The sequence below is a fragment of the Gavialis gangeticus genome, unplaced genomic scaffold, assembly GCF_001723915.1.
Source record: "Gavialis gangeticus isolate Ggan-Ray unplaced genomic scaffold, GavGan_comp1, whole genome shotgun sequence".
NCBI lineage: Eukaryota > Metazoa > Chordata > Crocodylia > Gavialidae > Gavialis > Gavialis gangeticus.
Genome location: NW_017729022.1, coordinates 70747415 through 70774382, shown reverse-complemented (window position 1 = coordinate 70774382; position 26968 = coordinate 70747415). Strand labels below are relative to the sequence as shown.

General features: G+C 44.9%; 2 long non-coding RNA genes across 2 annotated transcripts in view; both read right to left on the bottom strand.

The window, feature by feature from the left end:
* Window positions 1-26968, bottom strand: part of LOC109296121 — a 637130-nt gene that overhangs the window by 301533 nt on the left and 308629 nt on the right. The gene's annotated exons all lie outside the window — the stretch shown is intronic.
* Window positions 461-7512, bottom strand: LOC109296120. Its single transcript, XR_002096897.1, has 3 exons — window positions 7258-7512; window positions 6216-6347; window positions 461-784 (listed from the first exon to the last, which is right to left on the bottom strand). It is a non-coding gene; the product is annotated as an uncharacterized LOC109296120 (long non-coding RNA).

Sequence of the window (26968 nt, the reverse complement as noted above, 5' to 3'; positions counted from 1 at the left end):
CTGCATAAATATATTTCCATGAATCAAGAAATGGTTAATAAAGATTAGTAGGATGCATCTCAGTATATCTGACTACAAATAGTGCCAAAACTGATGTCTAATTTTGCTTCCCAAACATGAACATTTCCCTTTAGCAAATCTTTTAAGCTTTAGTCTGAAAAATCCATTTTTAAAGCATGAAAATAGCAGCAATGCAAACTAAAGTTTTCAAGATTTATGCATATCAAAATAAATGTATAACACCAGTCTATTAACCCTCTCTGTATAAGAATGTTATAGTTTGTGTGGCTTGAAAACTGGTTAAGTAGGAAATGATACTTCATATTTTGATAACACCTTTCATATGAAGATCTTAAAGCACTTCATAAAAGTTCAGGAAGCCACAACAAGGGTAAATAAATTGTATACCTATTTTAAAGATAGTGATTTAAAGACAAAAAAAGCTAAGTTCTTTTTCAAAGTAAGCAAGTAAGTCACAGAGCTAGAAGTGGAATTCAGGAGTCATTGCGAGTCCCTTGCTTGCATAAAGTAGTGTCTCAGACAAACAAAAAGGGTATTTCTGCTTGGTCCTGGAAATGTTAGGAAAAGTTTAATGTAGCTTAAACATGTAGACTATTGACAAATAATTCTAAAAGTTTGGCAGCCTCTCCCAGTGTTTCTTAATTTGTTGTTTTGCATAGCCATAAATCATTGCCTTAATCAACTTGCATAACATTTGTCCAAAGAACAAAGCAAGTTATATAATGGTTCCAATGGTCTCCAGCCTGTGTCATCATCACAGTCCCTGTATACAAAAATAAAAAGAACTAGACGATAAACTTTATTTGTGGAGCAGTAGACAAGCCTCTGTAGAGTCTTTGTCTGGCTCTCTAACTTGCTACTTAACTTAGCTAATTACCAACTTCCTTAGTTTCCTTTTTTGTTAGGGAACATTTTTAAATTAAAACTTCTATCACTGCATCTGGGACAAAGTGGTCCAGTTGTTCATGCCAGTTTTCCCAGGATAAATCATAAAGAAGTTTCCCAGATAAGAGGTATGTGACAGGAGTATCACTATGGGAGTCTTTCTAGTGGTGACTTTGCCCTCCCGCTTTGGGCCAGCTGCCTTTCTTGCCTGCCATGCCTTGATCTTAATTGGTTGAGTGATGTAATTAGCTGGAGGCTGCCCACTTTATACGCCCCGGTGCCAGGGGGCGCTATCTGCGGCTCCTTTTCCTCCCCTACACCGCAGCCCAAGCCTCGCAGATGGTGCCGACAGGATTTCTGACCTGAGCCTTGTTGTGATTTGGCCCTCTCCTTTACTTCACTGGGGTTCCTCACTGCTCCCCTCTCACTTGGGGCTCTGCACTGCCCCCCTTCACTCAGGGACTCTGTGCTGCCCCCCTTCACTCTGGGCTGGGGCCAAATGCATCCCCAAGATGCTGCACCCTCTCTGGCATCAGGACCCCCACGCTACCATGGAGTCCCTATGAGGCCTCCTCCAACCCCTAATAGCCTCACCCGGTCCTCCGGTCAAACAGTAAACACAAAACACAAAGCCCCTGGGCTATAACGTAAAACTAAACCGTCGGGTCAAAACAACATTCGATCTCTACCAGGAAAATACTCCAACCCATGGCAGCAACCAGGGGAAGCTCATGCAGTCAATACTCTCCCCTCTCTCAGCACTGGCCGAGCTCCCCCCTCCTTGGCTGCCAGAGGGGAACTGCCCTCCTGGCCTCCTGCCTTGGCTTAAGAAGGGCTAAGCCCTGCCCCTTCCTGTCAGCAGGTTTCACTGGTTGCCCCAGCAACCAGCACCTGTGTTGCCCTGGTGACTGGCAGCTGCGCCTCCCCCTTCTCACCGCTAGGGGTCTCTCTTAAGCCGTTTCTGTTTTCAGGCGCAGGGCACCTAAGTGCTCTGTGACAAGACAGTAACAGTTTAAACTGGGATTTTGCAAAGAACACCTGTACAGTTATTCCAGGATTGTATTGTTGAATCAATGGCAGAAAAGCAGCACTGCATTCAGCTGCTCACTAAATCCTGATTAGATGAGTGATATGTGTACACACCAATTATTTTAAAAGCCGTGGTTTGCCCTAGCCCCTGGCAGTCTGGGCTTGGGAGCAGCGTGGATGCACATGTGCATCCAGTGGCTCTTAAAAAATTGAAACAAGCAACTGTGAAAGCTTCAAAACTTCCCAGCTCCTAGGAATCAGTTAATCATATTTTCGCCAGTATGTAATACAGGCAGTCCTTGACTTACAAAGTTTCAAGTTACAAAGTTTTGCACTTACAACATTTATAAATTGATACCCTGTTTCGACTTTATGACATCAGTTTCGACTTAGAACACTTGATCCAATGCAATGCCACGCCAGTGAACAAGTTCGCTGCATCACTCATCTCCCTGGAGAACATCTATCCAAACTTCCTTGGACACTTTATTTAAGAAAGCAGACAAGACTCCAGAAAAACGGCAGCCAAGGTTCCCGAGATGACTCCAGCCAAGAACTCTTCAAAAAGTCCAGCAAAGTCACCTCAAAGAAGTCCTTTCAAATCAATATGATTGCTATTTACAATATAAATACATTAATGTAGCTATATTACTCATCTATAATTGATCGAGTACAAAATTCTGGGGTATTTTTGGTGAAAATAGGGTATTGGACCTTGGTTCAGGAACCATTTATAACATAGTCTCTTATGAGAAAATTGGTTCCAAGTTACAACGTTTTGACTTAAGACACAGTTTTCAGGAACCAATTGTGTCATAAATCTGAGGACTGCCTGTACAAGTATCTTCTTGTTATTCTTCTGTATATTTTAGGATACTCAGCCAAAAGTAAGGCTGCATTTAGAGATCAAGAAAATTTGGGATCTGTGAATCTTTGAAGTTTCCTTTCCCCTTCATATCAGTATTGCTCCCAGCTTCTTAAACCAGAGGCTCACTATATCCTTCCAGAGAGAGGTTTTAGCCCCATTAGTTTGAAGTCAGACAGAAAGCACATTATGGACTGCACACTGTAGATTAAGGAGTGCGGCTATAGCTGTGATGGTCCAGAAATTATGAGAGAGACAGGAATTGTTGTGGATGATATCTTTCATTGGACTAACTGCCAGGGCTGGATTGACCCTTTAGTGGGCCCTAGGCAAACAAACTATGCACCTAATTGCTTTCCGTAGGGCAGCAGCAGCAGCTGTTGGGGGCTTGGAGCTGCAGTGTGCAGTCCTAGAAGGGAAAAAGAGCTGGGCAGCACTGCAGCAGCACTGCCACGGCAAAATAAGCACAACTGACAACTGGGGCCCTTCTTCACTTAGGGCCCTAGGCATGTGCCTAGTTTTCCGATGTGTTAATCCATCCCTGCTAACTGCATGGTTGGGATAGACTTAGACAAACTTTCAAAAGCAATCCATTCTTCATCAGGTTTTTGCATTTGAAAGGTCATCTAAGTCTATTCCACCCATGCAGCTGGTCCAATAAAAATATAACCTGCAACAATTCTCACCTCTACCTTACCAGAGATGCTTAAGCTTTCATAAGAAACAGCTTACTTTGTCAGATGCTATGAGTCTATAAAGTTTAAGTCTACCCTGCCTTCTTTATATCCTTCTAGGAAGTATTACCACACATCAGTGATCGTCCAGAAATTCCATCAACATATTAATTATTAGCGGTGTACAGATAAAGATTTTTTGAGCCAATACCAGTGGCCAATTATTAAGAAGCAGATACCAATCCGACTGCTGATATGCAGCCCAGCAGCTTGGAGAGCAGCATCTGGCTGATAATTCTGTTGGGGGGGAAGGGGTGGAGAGAGGAAAGGGGCATGGGGGGTGCAGATCAAGGCCCCCACGGTGAGGGAGGGAGTAGGGCTGGGGCTGGGGCTGGGACAGGGGCAGGTGCTGTCCAGCCAGGGTGGAGCAGGGCATGGGGGTGCCTCCCCCAGGGGTGTGTGCAGTGGCAGGAGCTGCCCCCTTTCCCGCCCCCCCACAGCCTCCAGACAAGCCACTCACGGCTCCACCCTATGCCCCACACCATCTCAGCTGGGCAGCACCTGCTCCTGCCTCAGTCCCACTCTCCCTCCCACACCATGTGGGCCTTGATCTGCCCCTGTCCACGCCCCTTCCCCCCAACAGACTTACTGGCTGTATGCCGCTCTCCAAGCTGCCAGGCTGCATTCCTGGCCCCGTGCATGCTGTGGCTGCATGCATTCATGCAGCATTTATCGGTGGCATTATCAGCCACATCAGCCAAAAAAGCCAATTGCCAATAATGTCAATTTTCCTTTTATCGGTGCTGATACAATATGGACTAATGTACTGCTGCACCTCTATTAATTATACAACTGATGTTCTATACACTGAAGTCATGGGAGGAAGCAGAGCTTTGGGGAAGTGGTTCTAGGACTCAGCAAACATAGGGTACTGAGAATCATTGGTTTGAAAAGTAGGCAAGTTAAAAACTGTTGTACCTACAGGCCTAGATTTGGAAGTATATGACTGGGACAAAATCCATTTGACTAATTTCCATTTCAATATATCATCTTATACATATAAACACAGGAATATGTAAACACAACTATGGGAGCAAGGGTGGGATGGAATGACATGTGTGCTATTGTTGTTCTTAGTGTTGTGAACAGTGGTTATGATGTCATTCTTGCCTAGTCATTGTGCACAGAAGTGGGTTTGATCAACTACTGCATGTTATAACTAGGGAGAGGAATAGCTATCTATTGTAATTCATGCTGGTAGGTGGAAAGGAGGGGAATCAGTTAAGTTTTGTGTCATTCTGCAGGTGTTGAGATAATAAAATGGCCATGGATGCCTACTGACTCAGTAGAATGCTAGACAGCAGTAGCAGTTTGATAGATGCTGAACTTCAAATTATATGGGTTATATCACTTTGCCAAGATATTTTCTGTACAATTAGCACTTTGAACTTTTTTTAATGACATTATTGTAGTGTATCCAGTTATGGTACTCACATCTGTTGGAGTTCAGTCCTGAGAGAGGCACAGAGGAAACTCAGTAGGTAGCTTTTCAGTAAGGACAAGGAGAAAAACATTAAAAGTTAACACCAAGGAGAAAAAGTTGTGGGGGAGGGAATGGAGGGAAGAAATTACTGCACCAGAGTAGCCTTCCCCTTTAAGGACCAAAATGCTTGTGACCAGAGACTGCTGAGGCCAGAGAAAGTGATTATAAAGCCAGCAAGTGATTGAGGGCGAGATCTACAAAGGGATTTAACTACAGGAGGAATAATCCACAGCCCTGATCTATGTGCTTTGGTTCCTTCTAAAACACATGGGTCTGGGACACAAGTTTTATAAACTAGTTTGACCCAAATCAGTTAAGTCTGATGCTATATTCAAACTGATTTATCATACACCAGTTTCAGCCATTTTGAAACTGGTTTATGTGCACTGAGCTTCTGTTCTGTTACAGGTTTAAACCCGTTTCTGATCACTTAAACCAATTTATGTGTAACTTCTGCCCCTAGCCCTGGACAGTTAGCTACTCAGGGATGGAATCCACATGTTGAGCAGGGAGCTGCCTAAAATACCCAATAGGAAAAGCTGAGGATATGCAGGTGTCTAAAATCCTGCCTGGGATTTTGCCTACTTCCCCCTTCCATAAAGATGCATCACTCAAGATGCACAAACTTAAACCTTCAACTTAAGGTAGGTGCCCAAGCCCTTTCTTGAAGAAAAAGAGGAAGAAGAAGAAGTACGATTTGAAATGCCAATAGCTCGGTAGTTAGAGCATTAATTTAGAATGTAAAAGGAATCAGAACTCATGAGAGAGGTGATATCTTTTATTAGAACAACTAGTTGTTTGGAAAAAAAAGTCTTTATTTGCAAGTTTCAGGCACAGGCACTCTTCTTCAGGCATAAGAGAAAATATTGTAAAAGTTGTCCTAGGTAGAATGAAAGTTCATATTTCATAGGAGACTTGAAGGTGTGGTAAAATCTCCTGTTTGGAACAGTTCATTTTTTTAGTTTATTAGTTATTACGAATTGAGGATGTGAAACCCAACATCCGTTCCTTTTTTTCCCCCTCAGAGGACCAAACCCATATCTTCCACAAGACTGTCCTAACCAACAAATTAAGCACTGTTCTGGGGTGGAGGATAAAGGCACTATCAAGCTGTTCTGGTGTGCCTACTTAAAGAATCTCTGGGCCAGAAAGTATGCATGCCAAAACGAGACCACACCATAACAGTTAGGGCACTCACCTGGGAGTGGAGGACTTGGGTTCCAGTCCCTTCTCCTATAACTGTTTATGAATTTTATAGATTGGAGCCAGGAAACAGTACAAAATGTCTAGTACCTAGTGTCAGGGTTGACTGAAGTGTAGGCAGTCAGATCTAGTGATTCAAACAGGGCAAGAGTCACAGATTTATCAGAATGCAGAATGCAAGCATAAGACTTCTTTTTTATATATATTTTACTGAATTTTTATACTGGATCAGGTTTTTGATACCTAGCACAGCTGGTAAAATGACAGTGAGTATCTGATACTGCAGAGATCACTTGACAATGAATATCAGCCCAAATTAACCGAACAGATATTATGCAAATATTTAAGGGACACAAAAATAATGTTTGTCTGGATGACCTGAAAGTGTTCGTCTGATGTACCTGTTTACCAGTTTTTTGCTCTTGCTCATACCCTCATACTCTTTTTACTCTACTGTACTGGAGTCTTTGTAAGTCATTCAATGGTAGAAGTCCCAAAATATTTTGCACATTCTGGTCATAAGAAAATCCTTTCCACATCAGTCCTATTTCAAGACGTAGCTTTTCCTATGCTGCTTTGCATTCTGAAAAGCATGTTTGTTGCCATAGTTGTTTCCAGATACATGCTGCAGTCAAAATGATTCATGTCAGCACACACTGTACTCTCTTTTTAGAACAGCTGTGTTTCCCAAAAAGAGTAAATTTTAAGAAATGTCTGGGCAAAACATTAATGTTTAACAAAAAAGTGAAAGTTACTCTGCCTGTATTCTTTGGGCTGTACTGTGATCTTAGGCACAACCTTGAATGAGAGGTAGGACAAAAGCCATATCATCCTGGGTACAGCCCTAGGAGGTATGACTCAGGCACTTGATATTGTGTCAGTGCTTCTTGCTTCATCTTTGTTCCTAAGGGCACTGATTTATTAGTGGCCTACACACACTGTCTGGCCAGCGGGGATTAATTTACTATTTAAGCAAATGTATGGGTGGTAATAATAAAACTTCACCCTTTCCTCCCCTAACCCTGTTCACTTCTCACCTGTTCTAGGAAAGCCATATTAATCATCATGGACAAGGTCCCCACTGTGCCCGTGAATTAATTGTTTGTGGGCCTACTGCTACCCTGCAATAAGTGAAAATTGAACTGTGTTAATTTATCCCTATTTTACTGAGGACTACACTGTGCTGGTAAGAGCAGGCACACAAACAATTATTGTGAGTCAGTTGCTCCATGGTAGGCCCCTGCCCCCATTTAACTTTTGCAATTTGTTCATTTGTCCACAGCCCAAGGAAGCAGGAAATATTACTTGCTTCTATAAAAATATGTAATATTTCAGGTCTGTAACACACAATACAAGCCAACCCTTCTAACTGACTAATGCTATAGACAAGAGAGGGCATGTGAGGACATAAGTGCCTCTCGGGGAGGCACTCTAACTCATGGCACTTCACACACAGCTGGCAACTGTCAGCAGTGGCTAGGTGAGAGGAAGGAGGGAAAGATCCCCCTGCCATGCAGACCCCTCCAACTATCCCTCCTGGGGTCTTGTGGTGAGCCAGACTGAGCCAAAGAGGTGAGGGACTCTGTTCCCCAACCCCGCCCAAGCTCCAGGCATGGCAGCCATAAGGTTGCCGCTGTCAAGATGCTTGTGCGGGGAGCAGGAAGTGGGCGAAAGAAACCCCTGCTGCCATGCGTGTCCTCCTCAGCTACCCCTGCTGGGGTCTTGGGAGGAGCTGGGCTGGGCCCATGTGGTGGGAAGGGCTCCCTTTCCTCCCTCTCCCCCGCCCCCCACAAGCATCTTGACAGCAGCAGAGGCTGCTGCACCTGGAGCTGGAGGGAAGTGGGGGGGAGGAAAAATTAGGCCCCTCTGCCTCACAGGCCCAGCCCAGCTCCTCCCAAGACCCTAGCAGGGGTAGCCAGGCCAGATTTATGAGGCAAGGGAGGGTGTTTCACGCCTCTGCCCACCCCAGCTCCAGGCACAGCAACCACAAGGCTGCCGCTGTCAAGATGCTCGTGTGGGGGGTAGGCAAGGAAGGGACCCCCTCTGCTGTGCAGGCCCAGCCTGGCTCCCCCCAAAATCCCAGCAGGGGTAGCTGCAGTGGGGGGGTATGCATGACAGGGGGGCTTGCTTCCCCCCCGCAACTCCCTCCACCCACTATGCGAGCATCCTGACAGTGGCACAACAGGGGAGGCTCCCTTCCCCCATCCCCCCCCCGCATGAGCGCCTTGACAGCAGAGGCTGCAAAGCCTAGAGCTGGGGTGGGCCAGGGGGAAACAGAGGCCCCCCTGCCTTGCAGGCCCAGCCCAGCTCCACCCAGAACCCCAGCAGAGGTAGCTGGGAGGGGCACATGTGGCAAGGGGTGTCCCTTCCCTCATCTCTCTCCCTCCCTCACTGCACAAGGAGACAGAGGTTTTCTGTCTTCTCTCTATTACAGCCCCAGAGGCAGGGCTGGGCTGGTGTTCATTGTAACAGGCAACCCTAGCCCCGTTACTAGGAGTCAGGGCAGCCCCTTTAAAGCCAGAGTCTTTAGAAACACCAAGAACCAGGAAGGCAGGGGTTAAAAGCCCAGCCACACAGGCCGGTCAGCTGACCGGAAAGAGATAGGGCTCTGGGCACATATAAGCCCCAGGGCTGAGGTTGGCAGGAGTTAGTTCTCTGGCAAGCTGCCAGAGGAAGGAGCTCCTGCAGGGAAGAACTACCCAGGAACACTGTGGCTGCTGGACAGACTGTTTACATAGCTAATGAGGCTCCAGGAGTCTACAAGGTACCCAGGGATGGGAGGCACTCAATACTCAAGGAGCAGTTTGGGGTTTTAAAGAGGCAAAGTGTGGCTTGTATTACTCATATTATAATATAGCTCAGGGGCTCATATTTATCTTGTTGTTTTAACTGGTAAACTGGGCTGGGGCTACTAAGGACGAGGAGCCCTCATAGGGGGGCACACTACTGTGTAGAACCCCAACACTGCAAAAGGTGCAGAGACAGGGCTACAGCGAACCTGAGGCTGCTCAAGGCCAAATTAGAATTAAAAGTGCTAGTCTTTACATACCATCTGCAAGGCATGGGCTACCCTATAGGGAAGGTTTGGAGTAGATAGCAACCCCTGGTGTAGGGGTAGTAAATGGGCATCCTCCCACCTAACATCATAATTATTGTTCCATCAAGGCATGGCAGGCGAGAAAGGTGGGTGGTTAGCCCAGAAACAGATGGTTGGGCCAACATTGGACAGGCCTGGGGATGGCCCCCTGTCACACTCACAAAAGTTATTATTTCAGTGAGCACCCATCCAACCCACATAGCCACATGAGATGCAGGTAGAATTGCTCAAAATTAACCCTCACAGGAAACCTGAACACAGGTTCCCTAAGGCTCTCTGCCTTAGAGTGCCCCTGTCTAATACTTCATTGGACAAAGTTTAGATTTTCACATGCTCAGCCATTTTAGAAGTGGTCTGCAGCTGTGAATGTTATGTTATGGCTATTGTGTAGAGTGCTTTCAGGGGCCTCATCTTACAAAAAAAATGTAATTTCTGTGAACACCCTAAATTCATAGATGTTTTTGCCATCTGCCAACAAAAACATCAGAAAATGCAGAAATACTTACGTTCTCTGATAAATGGGCAAAGGCATTTGGCAGGGAAAGCTGGAAGACAGAAATAAACTGAAGTAATAAGAATGATCAAAACTGTCCTTGGAGATGGTCAGGTATTTCTCTAAAGCATGGAACCTACACAATTACTTACTGGCATAACAGCAATTTAATACAAGTCTTCACCCCAGTTATTAACAAGAAAAACAAAAAAGTCCAGCCCACACATTACTGACAGGTTTTAGCTAATACCTGTTTGACTTGGTTGCATATCATGCTATAAAATTTGCTTCAAACATTTGTTATTCCTTCTGTTTAAAGTGACACCTAGTGATAACTGTTTAACAGCCTGACCTCCCCCATGCTGGCTATCAGCAGCACATCATTTGTCTAAGCCAGTTGTTCTCAACCTTTTTAGACTTCAAGGCACCTCTAAGAAAATGCCAGCTCTTAGATTTCACTCTCATTTTGACTATGGAAAAATAATAAAGCAATTTTGCGGTTGCAAAGAACTGAATTGAATGTACTTTACATCATGCTCTGGGGCTAGTCTGCTTACCAGCTTCTGCAAAAGTTACATAATCCACTTGAATTTGCAACTTTTTTTCTCCAGTGCATAAGATCTTTATAAGTACCTTTGATACCCCATTGAAATGAGACACTTGCACTGAAATAATAACACTTGTGAATTTAATTACTTTGGCCCACTGTTTAGTGCAAGTCTGACTTAAATCACTTAACACTGATTTACACATGCACTTTAATGAACAGTAGAGTATTTTACTGTGTATTAAAGTGTCATATAAAAAACCATGACATTATGCTAATACTCAGTAAAATAGACTACTGTGCATTAAGCCTCACTAAAAAACATGCAAATGTGCTACTGATACTGTGCATTAGCACAGTCTAATGCACATTAATTTAGTACCTCACATTGGAGGTAGACATGTCCGCTGTTTTCAAAGCCTCCAGCTCATCAGCCATGCTTGTGACTATAACTTTACTTTTGTCTCTCATCTGCTTCACAACATGTATAATGGGTTGTTTATCTCATACATCATGATCAAGCAGACAACTGCAGAAGCATGTCTGATAGCACTTGTCAGTAATGGATGAGATTCAGCTTCATTTTAATATTAAATATATGGCATTTTTAATATTAAATATATGGTGCTATCAGTAATAAAGACAGTAACATTGTATTTCCACATTTTCATAATTTAAAAAAAATCTACAAGTTAGCTAACATTTTAATAACTAAATCCTATTGCAATTCTTCAATATTGTGATTTCTTTTAAGTATTTCCACATAATATATGTTTTAAATCTTTTCAGCAGTAACAAATTCATGTGAATAGTATCAAACTGTGTCAGCTTTTGAGATTAAAGTTCTCTAGCCACAGAACAAGCATAGTTCACCATTCCCTGACATTCCTCAAGGGCAGGACTGAGGTATGCAATGTACTTTCTAATGGAAGATTAAATATATTTTGCACTTTATTCTCTCTGATTTCTTACAGAGCAGCAATGTTAAGCAGCAGTTACATTGCTAAAAATCTCATTATCCTGAGAAACTGAGATGTATGTTGTAAACACTGCCTCATAGTTGCTGGGTTAGTGACAACAATCTGACAAAGAAGCAAAGAGCAAATGCCATTGGTAATGACAGCTACTGGCAGGTAATTCTATAGTTCTTTGGAAGATGGACTTGACAAATAGTATCAAACCACAGTCACTCTGTTGACCAAATTTGGTGAGGTGAGTTACACACTGCAAATAGAGCTGCAGCACCGCAAAACCAGTCTGTTTTCTTCTAGGCACCTCTCGCCAGGAAAGCCTGAAATGTCTACTTATACACCAATACCATACGATCCTAGCGCCATCTAGCAAGATCACAGTGTATACTGCTTCAAATTAAGGCTTTCCAAATACCTCTGGGGCAGACTCCTAACTAGCAAACTCCATGGAGTTTGCATCAGCTTATACCAGCTGAGGACCAGTTGCAAAATCTGTCTACTTCATTTCAGTATCTGAATGGGAGCTGAGATACTTTAAAAATCTGCACCCACATTCAGGGCTGACCTATCCTATTCTGCGGAACCTGCAGCCGCAGGGAGCACTGCAGCCAAGGGGCCCCCTGCATCTGTGAATGCTTCAAATCGGTGCCAATGAAAAGTGGAGGGTTGTTGCCACCACTCCATGTTGCCGCTACCACCATCAGCTTCTTCAGCCGCTCACCACCCCCGCCACAACACAGCCAACACCACCTGCTTCTTCACATCAGGGGGCCCCAAAACTATATCTTGCTGGGGGCCCCCAAAAGTTGTGGGCTGGCCCTGCCCACATTTATGTCCACATGTGAGCTCCTGAACGCTGAGTTCTATTGAAATTCTGATGCCAGAACTATACTGCACTATTATTCTTGTTAATCAAAGAAATCCAGGAACCTAGACCCTTTTTGTTCAAACTACATTGGCCTTACCTTTCAACACTGTGTTAGTTTATCAGGCTTGCTAATTGCTTTCTGTCATTCACAGTGTTCTACTACCAGTTTCCAGCTTCTTTAACACAACTGTGCTGTTGCTCTTAATAACAACTAATTATGAGGAGTAATCAAATCTTTAATCATTTCCAGACTTTGTAGCTGGAAAATTATTTGATACATGTTAATATTTTAAACAATCCTCCTTACCTCTTCTGACTAGATTTGTGTTGTGGGACAAGACAATAAATGCAAATGGTGCCCCCATGCATTCCAAAAACTTTGCAAACCTGCTCTAGGATGACAGCACTTTTAAAAAAAACAAATAACCCCAACCTATTTAGCGTCCAGTAAGTTCTAAAAACTTGAACTTGATGTATAATACTCTTATGATTGCCCAGGAAAGTTTTTTCAACTTAATTTCATAGATTTCACATTAGGACTGGAACGGACCTCAGGAGATCACTGAGTCCAGCCCCCTGCCCCAAAGACAGGAAGTCAGCTAGGGTCAAAGGATCCCAGCAAGATAAGCATCCAAACACTTCTTAAACCTATACGTATTTGACTCCATTGGGGCTGTTAGGGTAGTGTCCCGGGGGAGAGTGGTGGAAAGGACCCCAAAACAATAAACATGGACCCCCTGGGATGGGAACCACACATAAAAAGAGAAGTAAACACAAATATAAGACAAGAAACATACTTACGGGCAACAGGCCCCGCGGCACAGCTGGAGTGAGGAAAGAAATCCATGCAGGTTGTAAGCCGTGACTTCCTCCAGCTGAAGCCGGCCGGTGACGTAATCGGCAATCACCGGCTGATGGGGATAAAGCGGACTACCGGGGAAGGTGGTGGGGGAGAGAGAGCAGAACCGAGGAAGACACCGATGCCAGACACCACCCGGGATACTCCCTGGAAGAGAGAGCCAGCACGGGCTCTCTGCTCCAGCGGAGGACAGCTTGACAATAGGGTTGAGGAGTCAGAAGAGGCTCTCGGCGCCAGCAAAGGCAGCAGTACCAGAGGGATGGGACAGCCGGAAGAGTGTCTCTACACCATCAAAGGTGGGAGCGTCAGGGGCACCCAGGAGGTGGAGGAGGCTCTCCCTCCAGGATGTATAAGATGGGAGCAGCAAGAGGAGCTGCAAATCAAGACAGCAAGAGGCTGAGTATCGACTCTTAATATAAGAAGCAGCCAGGCTCTTGGGGAGGTACCACGAGGCACCGGAAGAGGAACGTCCCTAACAGTGGGGGAAAGGAGCAGTGCCACAGACCTCACAGGGCAGAGTGAAGGGGGAGACGACCTGGGGTGAGAGGCCACAGGCTACCCCGGCCACACATAGGACCTAACCTCAAGGGAGTTCATAGAGAACAAAGGTGCTCTGTTACCCTAGCGGAAGGACCAGTGAGGGGACCATACGGGTTCTTCGTGATGTAGTTGTGTTGTTTCTTTTGTTTCCCCCTTTTGGGGGGGGGTTGAGGAGTAGGGCAAGGCGATGCAGACTGGATAGCTGCATCAGAACTCCTTTGTACTCCATCTTTGTCTTGGGGGCACGGGTTAGGTGTTGTGACCTGGGCAGAGTCTGCCTCGAGACAGAAGTGAGGGATTGTGGGGAACTCACAGCTAACTAAGTGAGTCACCTTTGGGGAGTAGTACCCAGGACGGGAGAGGGCTATGAAGGCTACTGAGCCCAGGAGTACGACAGTATTGGGAGTACGGCCAAGAAGATTCAGTGACCTGCCAAGGGTTGGCGTGAGGCTGGGGCGTAGGGGAGGTGGAGCCCCACAGACAACCACTGGACGGACTCCCTGCCGCAGAGGAACCCTGGGTGGTCAGTCCCCACACTGGTATAACATTCAAAGTCGTGGCAGATGAGACTGGGGGAGGCCACTCCTGGGATAAACATCTATTCACCAGCCTACAGGAGACTGTAAGGCAATCACTACCGGCCACTCAGGACAAGGCCGCACGTGACCAGATGTTCAAGGCCTGGCGGGCACAGGTAGAAAAAGACTTAGGTTTGTCATATCTGAAACAATTTTTAACTGAACCTTCCAAATCCAGACCACAGCATAACATAAATCAGGGGTGGCCAACATGCAGTATGGGTGTCACAAGTGCTACGGGCAGCCTCTCTGTGTTGGGCAGCAGATTGGTGAGGAAGCAAGCAGCATAGTGACAGATAGGGCAGGAAGCAGAAGGCAAAGCAGCAGATTGGGCAGGCAACACAGGGAAGGAAGCAGAAAGCAGAACAGACTGGCAGGGGAAGGGGATTAGAGTGACACTTGGGGCAGGTGTTGGACTAATTTGTGATATGCCTGCCAAAAAGGTTGGTCCCCACTGATATACATGGTGTAAAGGTAAGATGCCCTTGATATGCCATAAAAATATCAAAACAGCTGGTGATTACATGTTATTTGAGAGACTCTCAAATCTTTTCAGCTGTCTCTCATTTTCATATGCCAAAGTAACTCCTGATATTCTCCGAAAATAGTTTTGCTCTTGGAAGTACTGAATTAAGACTTGATGTTCTGTCAACCTGGCAGCCTTAGATAAGGCAACAGTAGAAGGAACCAAGAGGCAATCTGCAGAGCTGTGCTGATGGTTAATTTGGACTACAACTCCCAGAAATCCCTGAGGCCCAGGAGGCAAAGAAAAAAGGAAGGGGATAGGCTGAAGTAAGGGGAAGAGAGTAGCATGCAGGAACCTAGTCTGCTCTACACAGAGAAATGCATAGTGGAGCTGGATGGTTGGAGCCCGGGTGGCTTATCCGGGTTTTTTTTCTATCTACCTTCTGGCTACAGCTTTTGATCCGGTCTCTAATAACTCCTAACCACAACTCATGCATCAGCATGCTTCAAAGTATTCACTATGACACTGAGATTCATTTCTGTGTATTGCACATACATGAAGCTCAAATGCAAAAATTGCTAATTGTAATGATCCTAAATTTAACTTACATCTGCCTTGAAGGACCAAGAGAGCTTTATATGGTACTGATAAATGTTGCTGAAAGATGCTTATTAGTATATCTTTGAGAGTGTTACAGAGATCCAATATCTGAATTTCTGGACGTGCACCAAGAGATTTGTAGGACGATCAGAAGTCATGACAAACATGCAATGAGATTATAATGAAATGCATGTCATAAAAAAACTTTTTACCAAGTAAAAAGATATAGAGAAAGTAATACAGGTATATTAATGGCTATATTAAGTAATTGATTAATATTAATATTAATTGGCTTATACCTATCTTAACATATTCACATCACCTCATGTGCACATGTACCTAGCCTTCTACCTAATTTCAGACTCACACAGCTCATTACCTCTCTCTACATCACCCTAAGGATGAATTTTGCTGGTGACTGATAAATACAGTTTAATCTCTTTCACATGGAAACTCTCTCATTCTTAAAAGAAACCTACAGTGAATGACTAAATGTAGTAATAAAAATAATTGTTAAAAGCAATAGACTACAGTCAATTTTAAGTAACTTCTCACTGCCAGAATTACCTATGATTTTTCTCATAGAAAAGCAATCCTGTAGTCCACTAGGGTGTGCTACAACCCCACAAATATGAGAGATGAAGTAACAGTCTATTCTGTGTTTAAGAGTCTAAATCACTGTGTTAGGCTTTTCTTTAGAGAAATTAAAAAGTCATTTCTAGTTTGTGAAACAGAAAGCAAGAATTCCATCACTTTCAACACCAAATATTATTTCAGTTTGAAAAGAAATCTATTTGAAAAACACAAGGCTTAATTATTCCAACACTAAACTACAGTTGCATTTTTTTAAAAGGAAAAAAAGAAGAATAGCAATTCATCTCTGTGTTGAAAAGATTCAGAAAAGATTTAACTGAAATTACATCTGAAATCAAAAACAGTCATACATAACAATTCATGTTGTGTGTCTACTACACTAAACTATACTTGTCTACTTTATGGTCTTCAATACCAGTAGCCTAACAATAAGGGACAAGTGGGGCATGAACTCCGGGTGCTACCTAGAGGAATGGGAGCTCTGGAATGGATTTGAGGGTGGGTGCCTCGCTCTCCCATCACCCTCCCATCCCCCTACTCCCACACATATGCATACATCCCCTGCACCTTCCCTGCAGAATCTTTAGTTCCAGCTCTGGCTTTGGCAGCAGAGATGATAGAGCAGCAGCAATAGCACAAGTGTAGGAACAGCAGCTGAAGATTTGCAGCTGTTGGGAAGCATGGCCAGCCGATGCTTGCACTGCCGCCACTAGCATGCCCTGCCCACCTGGGCACCATCCCAGGGCCTACTCACCTGCCACAACTTGTTATTTGAGGTTACCTGGAGGTGTTGCTCAGTGCTTTTTCTTTCAACCCCAGGCACCTCAACTGGTATTTCTTCTGTGGGGCTCCTCCTCCCCTGCACTCCAGCCCATCCTAGGCCTGTTGTGGACACGTACCACAATACTTTGTGAGATGTTGCCTCGCATTCGCTTGGGCCCTGCAAGACCAGTGCTGCCCTTGCAGGGATTTCTGAGTCTGCATTCACTTACATGTGATGTACAGAGCTAAAGGGATACCAGATGGGTTTCCTCCACTGGTGTGTCCCATAGGTCCCTCTTGGACATCCTTCCTCCCATCCCGGCTGCCTTCAGAGTACCTGTCAGCGTCGTGGTATGTGGGCAGTTGCTTGATCAGGTCCGCATCTTTCATCTTGTTGGCTGTGGCTCCCAAGCCAAAACCTGCTCTTTCTTCCACAGGTTCCCACCTGTCTGTGGCCTCATGCCTCAGGAAGGATTCCTGACTCTGGCACCACAGGTAGGTAGGTTCCCAGGCTCCGCAAGAGAGTTGCCACCATGGTCTAGGTTCTAGCAGCCTTGCCCAGCTGCCAGCACCCACAGTGGCATGCTGGTTCTGCTCCGGTTGTAGAGAGAGTCTTGGGCAGCACTTTCAGTGCTCCCTCATTCTCCTCCAACCCTATCCTCTCACGGGCTACAGCCAAGGAGCTCCTTTTATCCTGGGAGTTCTCCAGGACCAGACCACTCCACAGGCCCCCTTCTGGGCACTTTCCCTGAAGACTGGCCACCTGGATGCCGGTGATGTGGTAAGTCTGTCGTGAGCCTGCCACAGGGAGCATATCACCTTTTCCTGCCACCAAAAATTGTTGTCTAAATGGCCATTCAACACACAACAGCCCAGAGCCCATGCACCACTGCCAACAGAGCACAGCCCCAGTGCTGACCTCAGCCTGCCCTGTGCCTGCTCCAGACTCGCCCGAGCTGGAGTGGACCACCCAGAACCCATACACACAGTCACAAAGCATTCACATGGAGGAGCAGCCAGGGAAAAGCTGCTGCTTAGTGTGAGCCTGATGGAAAAGCAGCCCTTCCCCTTCACCACTGCCAGGCCCTTCTTGCTGCAGCTGCCTGTACCCAGGCTGCCCTGTAACTACTCTTTGCCACTGTCACTGCCACCTCCAGGCCACAGCATTGGCAACAGAGAGGAGCTGCAGGGCAGCCTGGGTGTGGGTTACAGGCAGCTGCAGCAATAAGAGCCTGGCAGTGGTGAAGGGGAGGGGCTTTTTTCCCCTCACACCAAGTAGCAGCTTCTGTCTGGCCACTGCTCAGCATGGGCAGGTGAGTCCAGAGCAGGTGTGAGATAGACCAGGGTCAGGGCTGTGCACAGTTTCTGGCTGGGCTGGAGCTGGTCCGCTCTGCCAGCCCAAGTCCAGAGTGACCGTGGGGTGGGCCAGGGTTAGGGCTGTGTGTATGGGTCCCTGCCAGTACCATGGGGCTGGGACCAATTGCAGCAGCAGACAGAAGTAGCCGCCACTGCCTGGGCTGCCTAGAAAGGTAGTCCAGCTGAAGCTCTGCTGAATGCCCACAGGGTACAGCAGGACATGCCAGGGGCCACACAGCGCCTGGGCCAGGCAAAACTGAGGGACCCACTGCAGGCTGGACAAAGTCTCTCAGGGGGCATATCCAGCCCATGGTTCATATTTTTCCCATCCATGTGCTAGACAATCAGAAAGATGGTTGAGGAGAGAAAGGGGAGGTCCAGAACACCAGTCACATCCTTCCTGGGAAAATGCCCCTGCCCAAGGCTATTGTGGCCACAACATGGGAGGCCTTCCTCATCCACCTATATTTTAGGGAATTTACACTCAAATATGTACATATAGATGGAGCTGGATACATGCCCATCTAGTGCACAATTAACTGAGCATGCTCATAGTCATTTGCCTGGGACAGCAAACTATGCATAAATGCCAAAAACACTGGTTACAAGACTAGAAAACTGTCATTTGTGTGCATAAACTGAAACAGAGATTTTCCCATAGTTTCTAAGATTACATCATCTTTTGCCACCCAAATTTGATAGTAACAATGAATGACTGATATTTCTATAACAACGAATTTCAAATAGTTTTGACCAGCCTATTAAGAGTCAATTAATTGCTGGCATGCCTTAACTACTGCTTGAAATTGCAGGTTTCTCTTAAGATATCAGTATTGTGGTGATCAACAGGTGGTAAGGTCCATATACTCTGACAGTGCCATGCCCTGGAGCTAACTGAGAACTTTTCAGGAAAACAGTAGGCTTGGTATTGCTTATCTCCCTCACTTACGGAAACTGGAGAAAGTGCTATCCATTCTGTCTCAGTGGGCACGTTTACACAAAACGCTTATTGCACATTGGCCTAATAACACTGTGCAGTAGCATGTCACAGCAAAAACTGTGCTAATAGCCTACTGTGCAGTGTTATTAGGCTAATTGTCAGTAAACATCACTAAACAACCATGTGCCAGTGCTACTGCGCAATAACTTTAGGTACTGCACATTTAGTTAGTGCTTTATTAAGGAAGTACTAAACTAAATGCACAGTATCTAAAGCGCTTTAATGAACATGTAGACATGCCCAGTGGATGCGTCTGCTAGTATGCTTTACTGTGAATTAGCCTATTTTAATATTAAGGCATCACTTTTAAAAGTGCTATTTAGTTAATGCATATTAAAATAAGCAAATGCTTATCGTCACTCAAAAACCGCGCTCTTTACTTAACGTGCATTAAGACAGGCTGATGCACATTTTCCTAGTACCTCACAATGAAGGATACCTATACAAGTGCAGAGGATGTTCCAACATGCTGTAATTACAGTGTGTTTGAACAGACTTGATTAATCAAGTCTGCTAGAGTATGGCAATTACTGCGCTCTAGCTAGCCTCCACAGCTCATGTATCAGCATCCCCACACTTCAAAATGGCAGCAGGTGCACGTTATCTAAAGCTTGTCAAACAAATTTTAGATAAAGCACCCCCACTGCCATTTTGAAGCACAAAGACGCTAATAAACAAGATGTTCTGGGTGCTTATCAAGCCCGGCTTCCAGCCACAAGAAGTCTTCACAGTTGATTTAGTTTAATCAACAAATCCAGAACACAATTTTCAAAAGAAACCAGATCCTGAAACATGCTGATGCCCTGCAAGTTACACTGACCTTCGGAGTGATGTGTTCCCATTTCTCAGAACATGGCCTTCCTGCATGACCCTACACAGTGCTGCACACATAGTGAAAATTACTAAACATCTTCCACTTCCTCTGAAGTCAAGAGGAATAGATGATATTCATCAAGATTTGACCCTCTGATAGCACAAAGACACTGAACACAAGATGCTCTGGTGCTTTAATTAGAGCATTAGAGCAGCTCTTATTAAAGAACCCTATCCCCCTACAGCACATGTATAGATGCAGAGAGGTATTAGATTTAATGCACTTTAATACATGTGTAGATGTGCCCGCTGTGTGAGCAACCTCTTTAAATTTCACTGTTATAGGTGAAGCATAGGGGCAGTACATGCCACCCCTGAGATTGGCCCTCACCAGCCAGAGTAGGGGGTTACAGCTGGTGCCCTCCCTGAGATTGTGGGGGTGCCAAGAGAAGCACCAATGGCACTTCTGGCAGTGGTGATTGGCCACTGGGACCCGCCCCCCCAGGTTGGTGATTGGCCACTGGGGGATACTCCCCCCCAGTCAGCAATTGGTCACTGGGGGATCCCCCCCCCAGTCAGCCCCAGCCCCTGCCCTAGTCAGCGATCAGCCACTGGTGCCCCCCCAGTATCAGGAGGCACCAGTCACCCATGTTCACTGTGGTTGAAACTATGGATACCCGTCATGGATATGCATGGTGGTGTTTTCCTGAAAACTGCAGGAACATGAATCATTTTTACCTGTCTATACTTGGAAATCCTCCCCCACTTCTTCTGATGTCAATTTCTACCACTATAGGCATTCTTGCTGTCATTTTTCTTTTAAATAAATATTAGCAGCACAGGTGGCAAACTATACCTCATTGGTGCCATCCTATAATTTAACAGAAGTATATATTAGGGGTCAGCAGCCTATGGCCCACAGGTTGGATCTGGCACACAAAGAAATGCACTCCATTCTGCATTTTACCAGTGGCTGTTGCAGCTTAGCTGTGGGATCCAGCCTGAATTCCACATTCTGTGTTTCACTAAGGGCCTGCTGAAGAGGAGTCGGGGCAGAGAAGCTCAGTACGTGAGGGCCCTGGCCCCCATTGGAAAGAGGGCTGTCACCTGAAATGCATAAGACTTTCCACATGTCCATCATCTTAGCCTCCTCACCCTCTGGCAAAATATAAGTGGATGCCTGTGGGTAGGAGAGAACCGGATCAGTCCCTCTACACACAGTATGAACTGGAACATAGCAAGGGATGGGCAGCTCACAGCGCTGCCTAGGTTGCAATAAATAAGTGGTTGCCAACCCTTGCTTATATAAGGGTCAGTATCTGACTGAAGCCTTTTTTCAGTAAGTTTTTAGCATTCTGATAGTTTTCTACCAGCCCATGGTTAGGGATAGTAGGGGCTCTGGGTTATGTCAAGACCTGAAGTTCACTACGAGTGCTTATATTCAAGTTTGCTAAACTGTGGTCCACAGTCAGACATTATGCCAAATAGTCAATATCTAATAAAAATATTTGGCACACATGATTACCCTTGTCTCCATAGTATCTCCTGGAAAGGCTACCACATAGAAGCAAAAATGACACTTTAGAGAAAGTACATAATTTTTCCCAGTTAACATAAACAGAGCTATGCCTTCCACCAACATTGGCTTACTCGCTTGACTTGGTCCATCTTTTTGGCTTACAGAAAGCCTCAAAAGCTTTCTCAATATTGCTGTTCATTTGAGGACAGTATAAAGTTTCTCTAACCTTTCTATGACACTTTTTCCAAATTCTAAATGACCTGTAGGGTTTGTTTCTAATATACTTTTTAATCTCATAGGGCACGTCCACACATGCAAGCATGTGCGCTTGCAGCAGCTCAAATAGAAGAGGTGCAAATTTGAGCCGCGGCTTTTTGCTTCAGCGCACGTGCTCAGTCATGCACTTTGTTGTGGAGCGAATTGTGCCACTTGGGGCACAATAACCCTGCCTGGCTCCTCCCGGATCTTCAGCCAGGGGAAGCTGGATCCTGGGGCCAGCTCCTGTGCTGTCCCCAGCAGTATAAAAAGCTGCCCTGTCCTGGCCCCAGCAGTATAAAAAGCCACCCTGGCAAGTAGCTCAGGGCAACTAGCTCTCAGGAGCTTCTGAAGCCCAGCCAACTGGTACCTGGGGACACTACCCCTTGTGCCAGCTGGACTGCTGAAGCAGCCCTGAGAGTCCCCTGCACCCTCTACCCACTGGCAGTGGGGGCTGCTGCCTGGCTGTGACCTGTGCACCTGCCAGACTCGGATGGGGACTGCACAGCCAGTAGAGGCATCTATCCCTCTGGCCCAGCTGCCAGCAGACTGCAGTTGCAGGGTTGGCGTTTGTGCGGCACTACTGCCATGTGTGCTTCTGCTCAGCTATCTAGGCAGCTATCACCTGGAAGATGTTCCAGGTATGGTGGCCTGCTTAGAGCTGTCAAAGCATGTCCTCCTGGCCCCATTTGTCCAGGAGGTTAGCCACAGCCAGATGGGTCCAAGGTGCCTGCTCTGAGCAAGCAGGGTCCTGCCACTGGCCTCCCTAGTAGGAATTCTGGTGTTCCCTATTGGAAAACTAAAAAATCCCTGATAAAAAAATCCCAAAGTCACTCTGTAAAATACCCCCAAATCCATGTTACTCCACAAGTAAAACAAAAGACCACTATAAAGACAGAGAGCAAGAAAGAGACAGTGATCAGTTGGACAATGTTTTATTGATATATCTTACAGTGTTAAAGCAAGTCTCTTATCATAATAATAAAGTGAACTCTAAATACATGTTTCATGAATTCATGAATACGTGTTTTGCTGCACTCCCACAGGGCGATGGTCCCCACAAGGGGTATGGGCCCCCAACAGGGGATTCGGCCCCCACACAAGGTGTTTGGGCCCCCCAACAGGGGATTTGGCCCCCCAACAGGGGATTCAACCCCCAAACAAGGGGTTCGGCACTCTCACAAGGTGTATAGCCCCCCCAACAGGGGGTTCAACCCCCACGCAAGGGGAATGGGCCCCCACCAGGGGCCAAATGGCCCCCACAGGGACTACCACCACCCTTGCAAGTCCCACATGCCCCACCTCAGCCCCACAATTGCTGCCCCACCTGGTCCCATCCCCAAGCAGTTGTTGCAGCTCCCCCAATAGCTGCCCCACCCATCCTCACCCACCGAACTTGCACCCACAGGCCCCCATGGCTACCCCCACAACCCCAGGCACCATCACTTTAAAAAAAAACAGAAAAAAAATGGAAAAAAAAAGGGCCAGCACCAGGGCGAGGGCCAACCACAGAGACGCTCTGGCAGCCATATCCATGGAGGACCCAGCCTCCAGTTGCCTCAGGACACGGTCCACAACCGTGCCCTGTGCTGCTTTTTTAAACGTCGATTTTTTTTAGACCCCTAGATATCCAGGGGTCTAATTTTCTCCCCGCGCTGCAAACCTGCAGCGCGGGGAACATTTTTTTGTTCCCACACGTGCCTGTTCCCCCACCTCAAAGAGGTTTGAGGAGGGGCAAGAAGCACAAGCACGCTTGTGTGGATGCGCCCATATAGATCACCGCTCTTCTGCCTGTAAAGAGATTTCCATGTATTGGACACTCCCCTCTGAATTTGTAATAAGAGCTGGAAACAAGCTGTCTGGGCCATCCTTAATCATATTTTGCATCCTTAATCACATTTAAATCATATTTAAATATGCCACTTGCTGTCCACATTTTAATTAAAATCAACCAGGTTTTCTATCAGATTGAAGTGTGTAGACCTTGTCTGCAGCATTTTAAAACACTGCATTATAGCAGTGTGCTTGCAGCCACCAAATGTTTCTATTCTGGCCATACCATATTCTTTTTAGCAATTCTTTTTAGCAGTAGCAGTAAGCGGTTTCTGATCAGTTTCAGCTAATACTAGCCTGCCACAAATGGATATGATGCTTCTTTATGTCTACGAATAAGGCCAAAGCCTTAAGCATACTGAATCTCCATTAGTTAGTATCCATAATGTGTCCCATATTGACTACTCTAATGCAAAAAGAATGTGCCAATGCCTTCTTTGAAAGTATGAGCAGGTATCTTAATTTTGCAATTATTGTCGTAATAAGTCAGGAGTCATTATTAAGATTAGTGTCTCATTTATGTAGCCTATTCTGGATCTTAGGCCAAAGATGTTTTGAGGACTGAGGGAGGGGAGGTCTTTTAAAACTGGCAGTAGTTTGAGATTTGGGAATTTTAAATGTTCTGGTGCAAAGGGAGTAGTAAGCCCCCTGTAGGCTGGGGATAAAAGCAGTTGTAAACATGAAGTACACTTCTGTTTTATAATATAGGACTGGCTAGTCAAGAAGAGAAATTAACAGAGAAGAGCAAGATTTTCCAATTCATATGTGAGAAAGCAATTCAGTGATACAAAGCCAGTGGCTTTTGTGTGCTGTCACAACCAGCATGGCAGCAAGCACTGCACAGTGCATCATGACTGCCCCAAGCGTGGAACTGCCATGCTGCATCTCGGCAAGATACAGCCAACAAAAGAATATTGCTGTAAATCAGTATATGAAAGACTTCTGCTTTTATGCTAAGCTGGTTTTGGTCTGTTGTTACCTCATCACCCAATGTCCGTGTCCTTTCTTCTTTGTTTTGTCCACTTGTTCTATCCTATCTAACTAGGTTAAGGTCGTTCTGCCACAGACTTGACAGAAATCTTCTGAGTGAAAATTGTCAGCCTTCATTGGGCGCATCTACACATGTACTTTAATGTGCAGTAACCTAGTTTACTGTGCATTAGAGTGTCACAGCAAGAACCATGCTAATATTCTAATGCACAGTAAAATTAGGCTATTGTGCATTAAGTGTCACTAAAAAAGCATGGACTTTTGCTACTGTGCATTATGGCAGCCTAATGCACATTTAGTTAGTATCTCACATTAGACCAATAGCAAAATCTCATTAATAAACATGTAGGTGCATCCACTGAGTAATATAATTAAGAAAATCTATTATTTATAATTGGAATAAGCAAGCCTATGAATCATGTTGTCACAGCTGTGTGTTATTGTACAATAATCATAGTCAGTTAGGTAGCTGATATAAATCGCCATAGTTTCCTAGCTGATTTTAGCAGTATTAACTCTTACCAGCTAAAGGTCCAACCAAGAACATGTGAATGCCATCTAGAAATAGTGCTTCTGTTGCAATGACTGGTGTCGCCAATCTAGTAGGAGGAGGGAAAACAGAAGTGATACTGTTAAACAACCCTAAGCACTCTTTGAGATAGATTCTACACTGGTGTGATAGGCAAAATGACACCCAAGCTAATGGAACTGTACCCAGTTACTTCAGTAGTGTACTTGGTTATTTCCCATCTCTTTTTTTAAACAAAGCACTGAAGTTTGTGCTTAACTTTAAGTAAATGAATAGTCTTTTTAGCTTCTGTTAAGTATGCATTTAAATGCTTTGCTAGAGCACACCCCTAAAACAATGAATAAAAGAACAAGGTCAAAACTGGAGTAAAAAAATGCAGCAGATGCTATAACTTGCTACTTGCTATAGTTGTCCATTTGAGGTAAATTTATTGCTGTTCTTTACAGTTGTAGAGAACAGCAATAAATATCATAATAACTCTTAAATCATTTGAGAGAAATAACAACTATGAAATTATGAAATGATATTCTCTGTGCAAACCATCACTCTCTTCCAGGCCAATATAACTGTAAACATAATGTTGCAGGTGTTGATCTCTAGTAATAGTGAAACTTAAAAAGCTTTCAGGATTTGAAGACAAGGTTCTTTGGGTAAATCTGTTATCTTTTAGTAGACAACTCAAATAGTTGGAAAAATTCTTCTTTGCAAGCTCTCAGGACTTGCAAGTCTTTAAATACCTCTAGGCTGAGGAAGCATCTGCAGCTGGTATGTGCTCTTTCAAGATCTGAAGATTTTTTTTTGGCAAATTTGTATAGTGTGGTTAACGTATCTGTACCACAAAGATTCCTCTAGATTTAATTTCTTAGCCTCAGATTTTACCTTTTGTGTTGAAACTCCTGAAAGCCCATTCCTTCCAGTCATTCAAGTATTCAGTCTGTTACAAGTAAGCACATCACTATAAAGTAATAGATGCCCTGAAGACTTCAGCAATAACTGAATAGCTGTGTGTTCAGTGTGATGTACACATTTTCAGTCAGAGAGTAGTGCCTCCTAATTTTCATCTCCTAAGCAAGCCATGGATATGGATGGTGTCCTTCCTGACTTCTTGCATAAGAGGGCCACAGTAAACTCAGAGGTCTATGTCAAGATCCTGAAGAAGCTGAAACACTGCATGCAAAGAGCCCATCCTGACAGTACATCTGAGGTGCTGTTTCTGCATGACAGTGCTCACCCACACACAAGCTTGTACATACAGAGGCAATCTTTTTGTTTGGATGGACTGTGCTGTCCCATCCCCTGTACAGCCTGACAGATGAAGGACAGACTGTGAGGGCTCTCTCTCCAGTCTCTCAGTTCTAATCCTCAAAGGGAATTTGCAAAACACCTTTTGTAGACAAGCCTACAAACTTCATTTCATAAATCTACTCTATACCAGAAATCATGGACTAAATGTAGACATTGGATTTATGGCACATTATAACCTGCTCACCATCCAATAATTCCAGGTAACCTCTCTACATTTTACCAGCTATATTCCATCGCATTAACATTCCCCACCCCCAACCTGTCTCACCTGTTGTCTTCCATGGCCTCTGATCCTCACTGCCACATATTTGCATTTTCATAGACCTGCATTTTGCATATTAGCTCCTATTCCATCCAGGAGAACAAAAAACAAATAGCACTCTCCCTATACCTGAGAAGAGTGTTTGTGCCCAAAAGCTTACACAGAACAATTTTTCCAACTATTTAGTTGGTCTAATAAAAGATATCACGTTTATCCAAAGAATGCTGTCAGACTGTGGGGGCGACATTTCTGAGATGACAGCAAAGTGATGGAGGCTGTGAGACAGTGGCTGTGGAACAAAGACAAAGACTTTTAGTGTTGGGATACATTCCCTTGTTCAACAGTGGAAAAGGGCCAATGACAGAGAAGACTACGTTGAAAAATATCTGTGTGATGTACAAATTTGCTATGCAAGTTTAATACTTTTTCAATAATATTTGATGGAGAAGGCATTACTTTCTGACTGATCCCGATTCATAGTTTCATAGATTTAGGGTCGGAAGGGACCTAG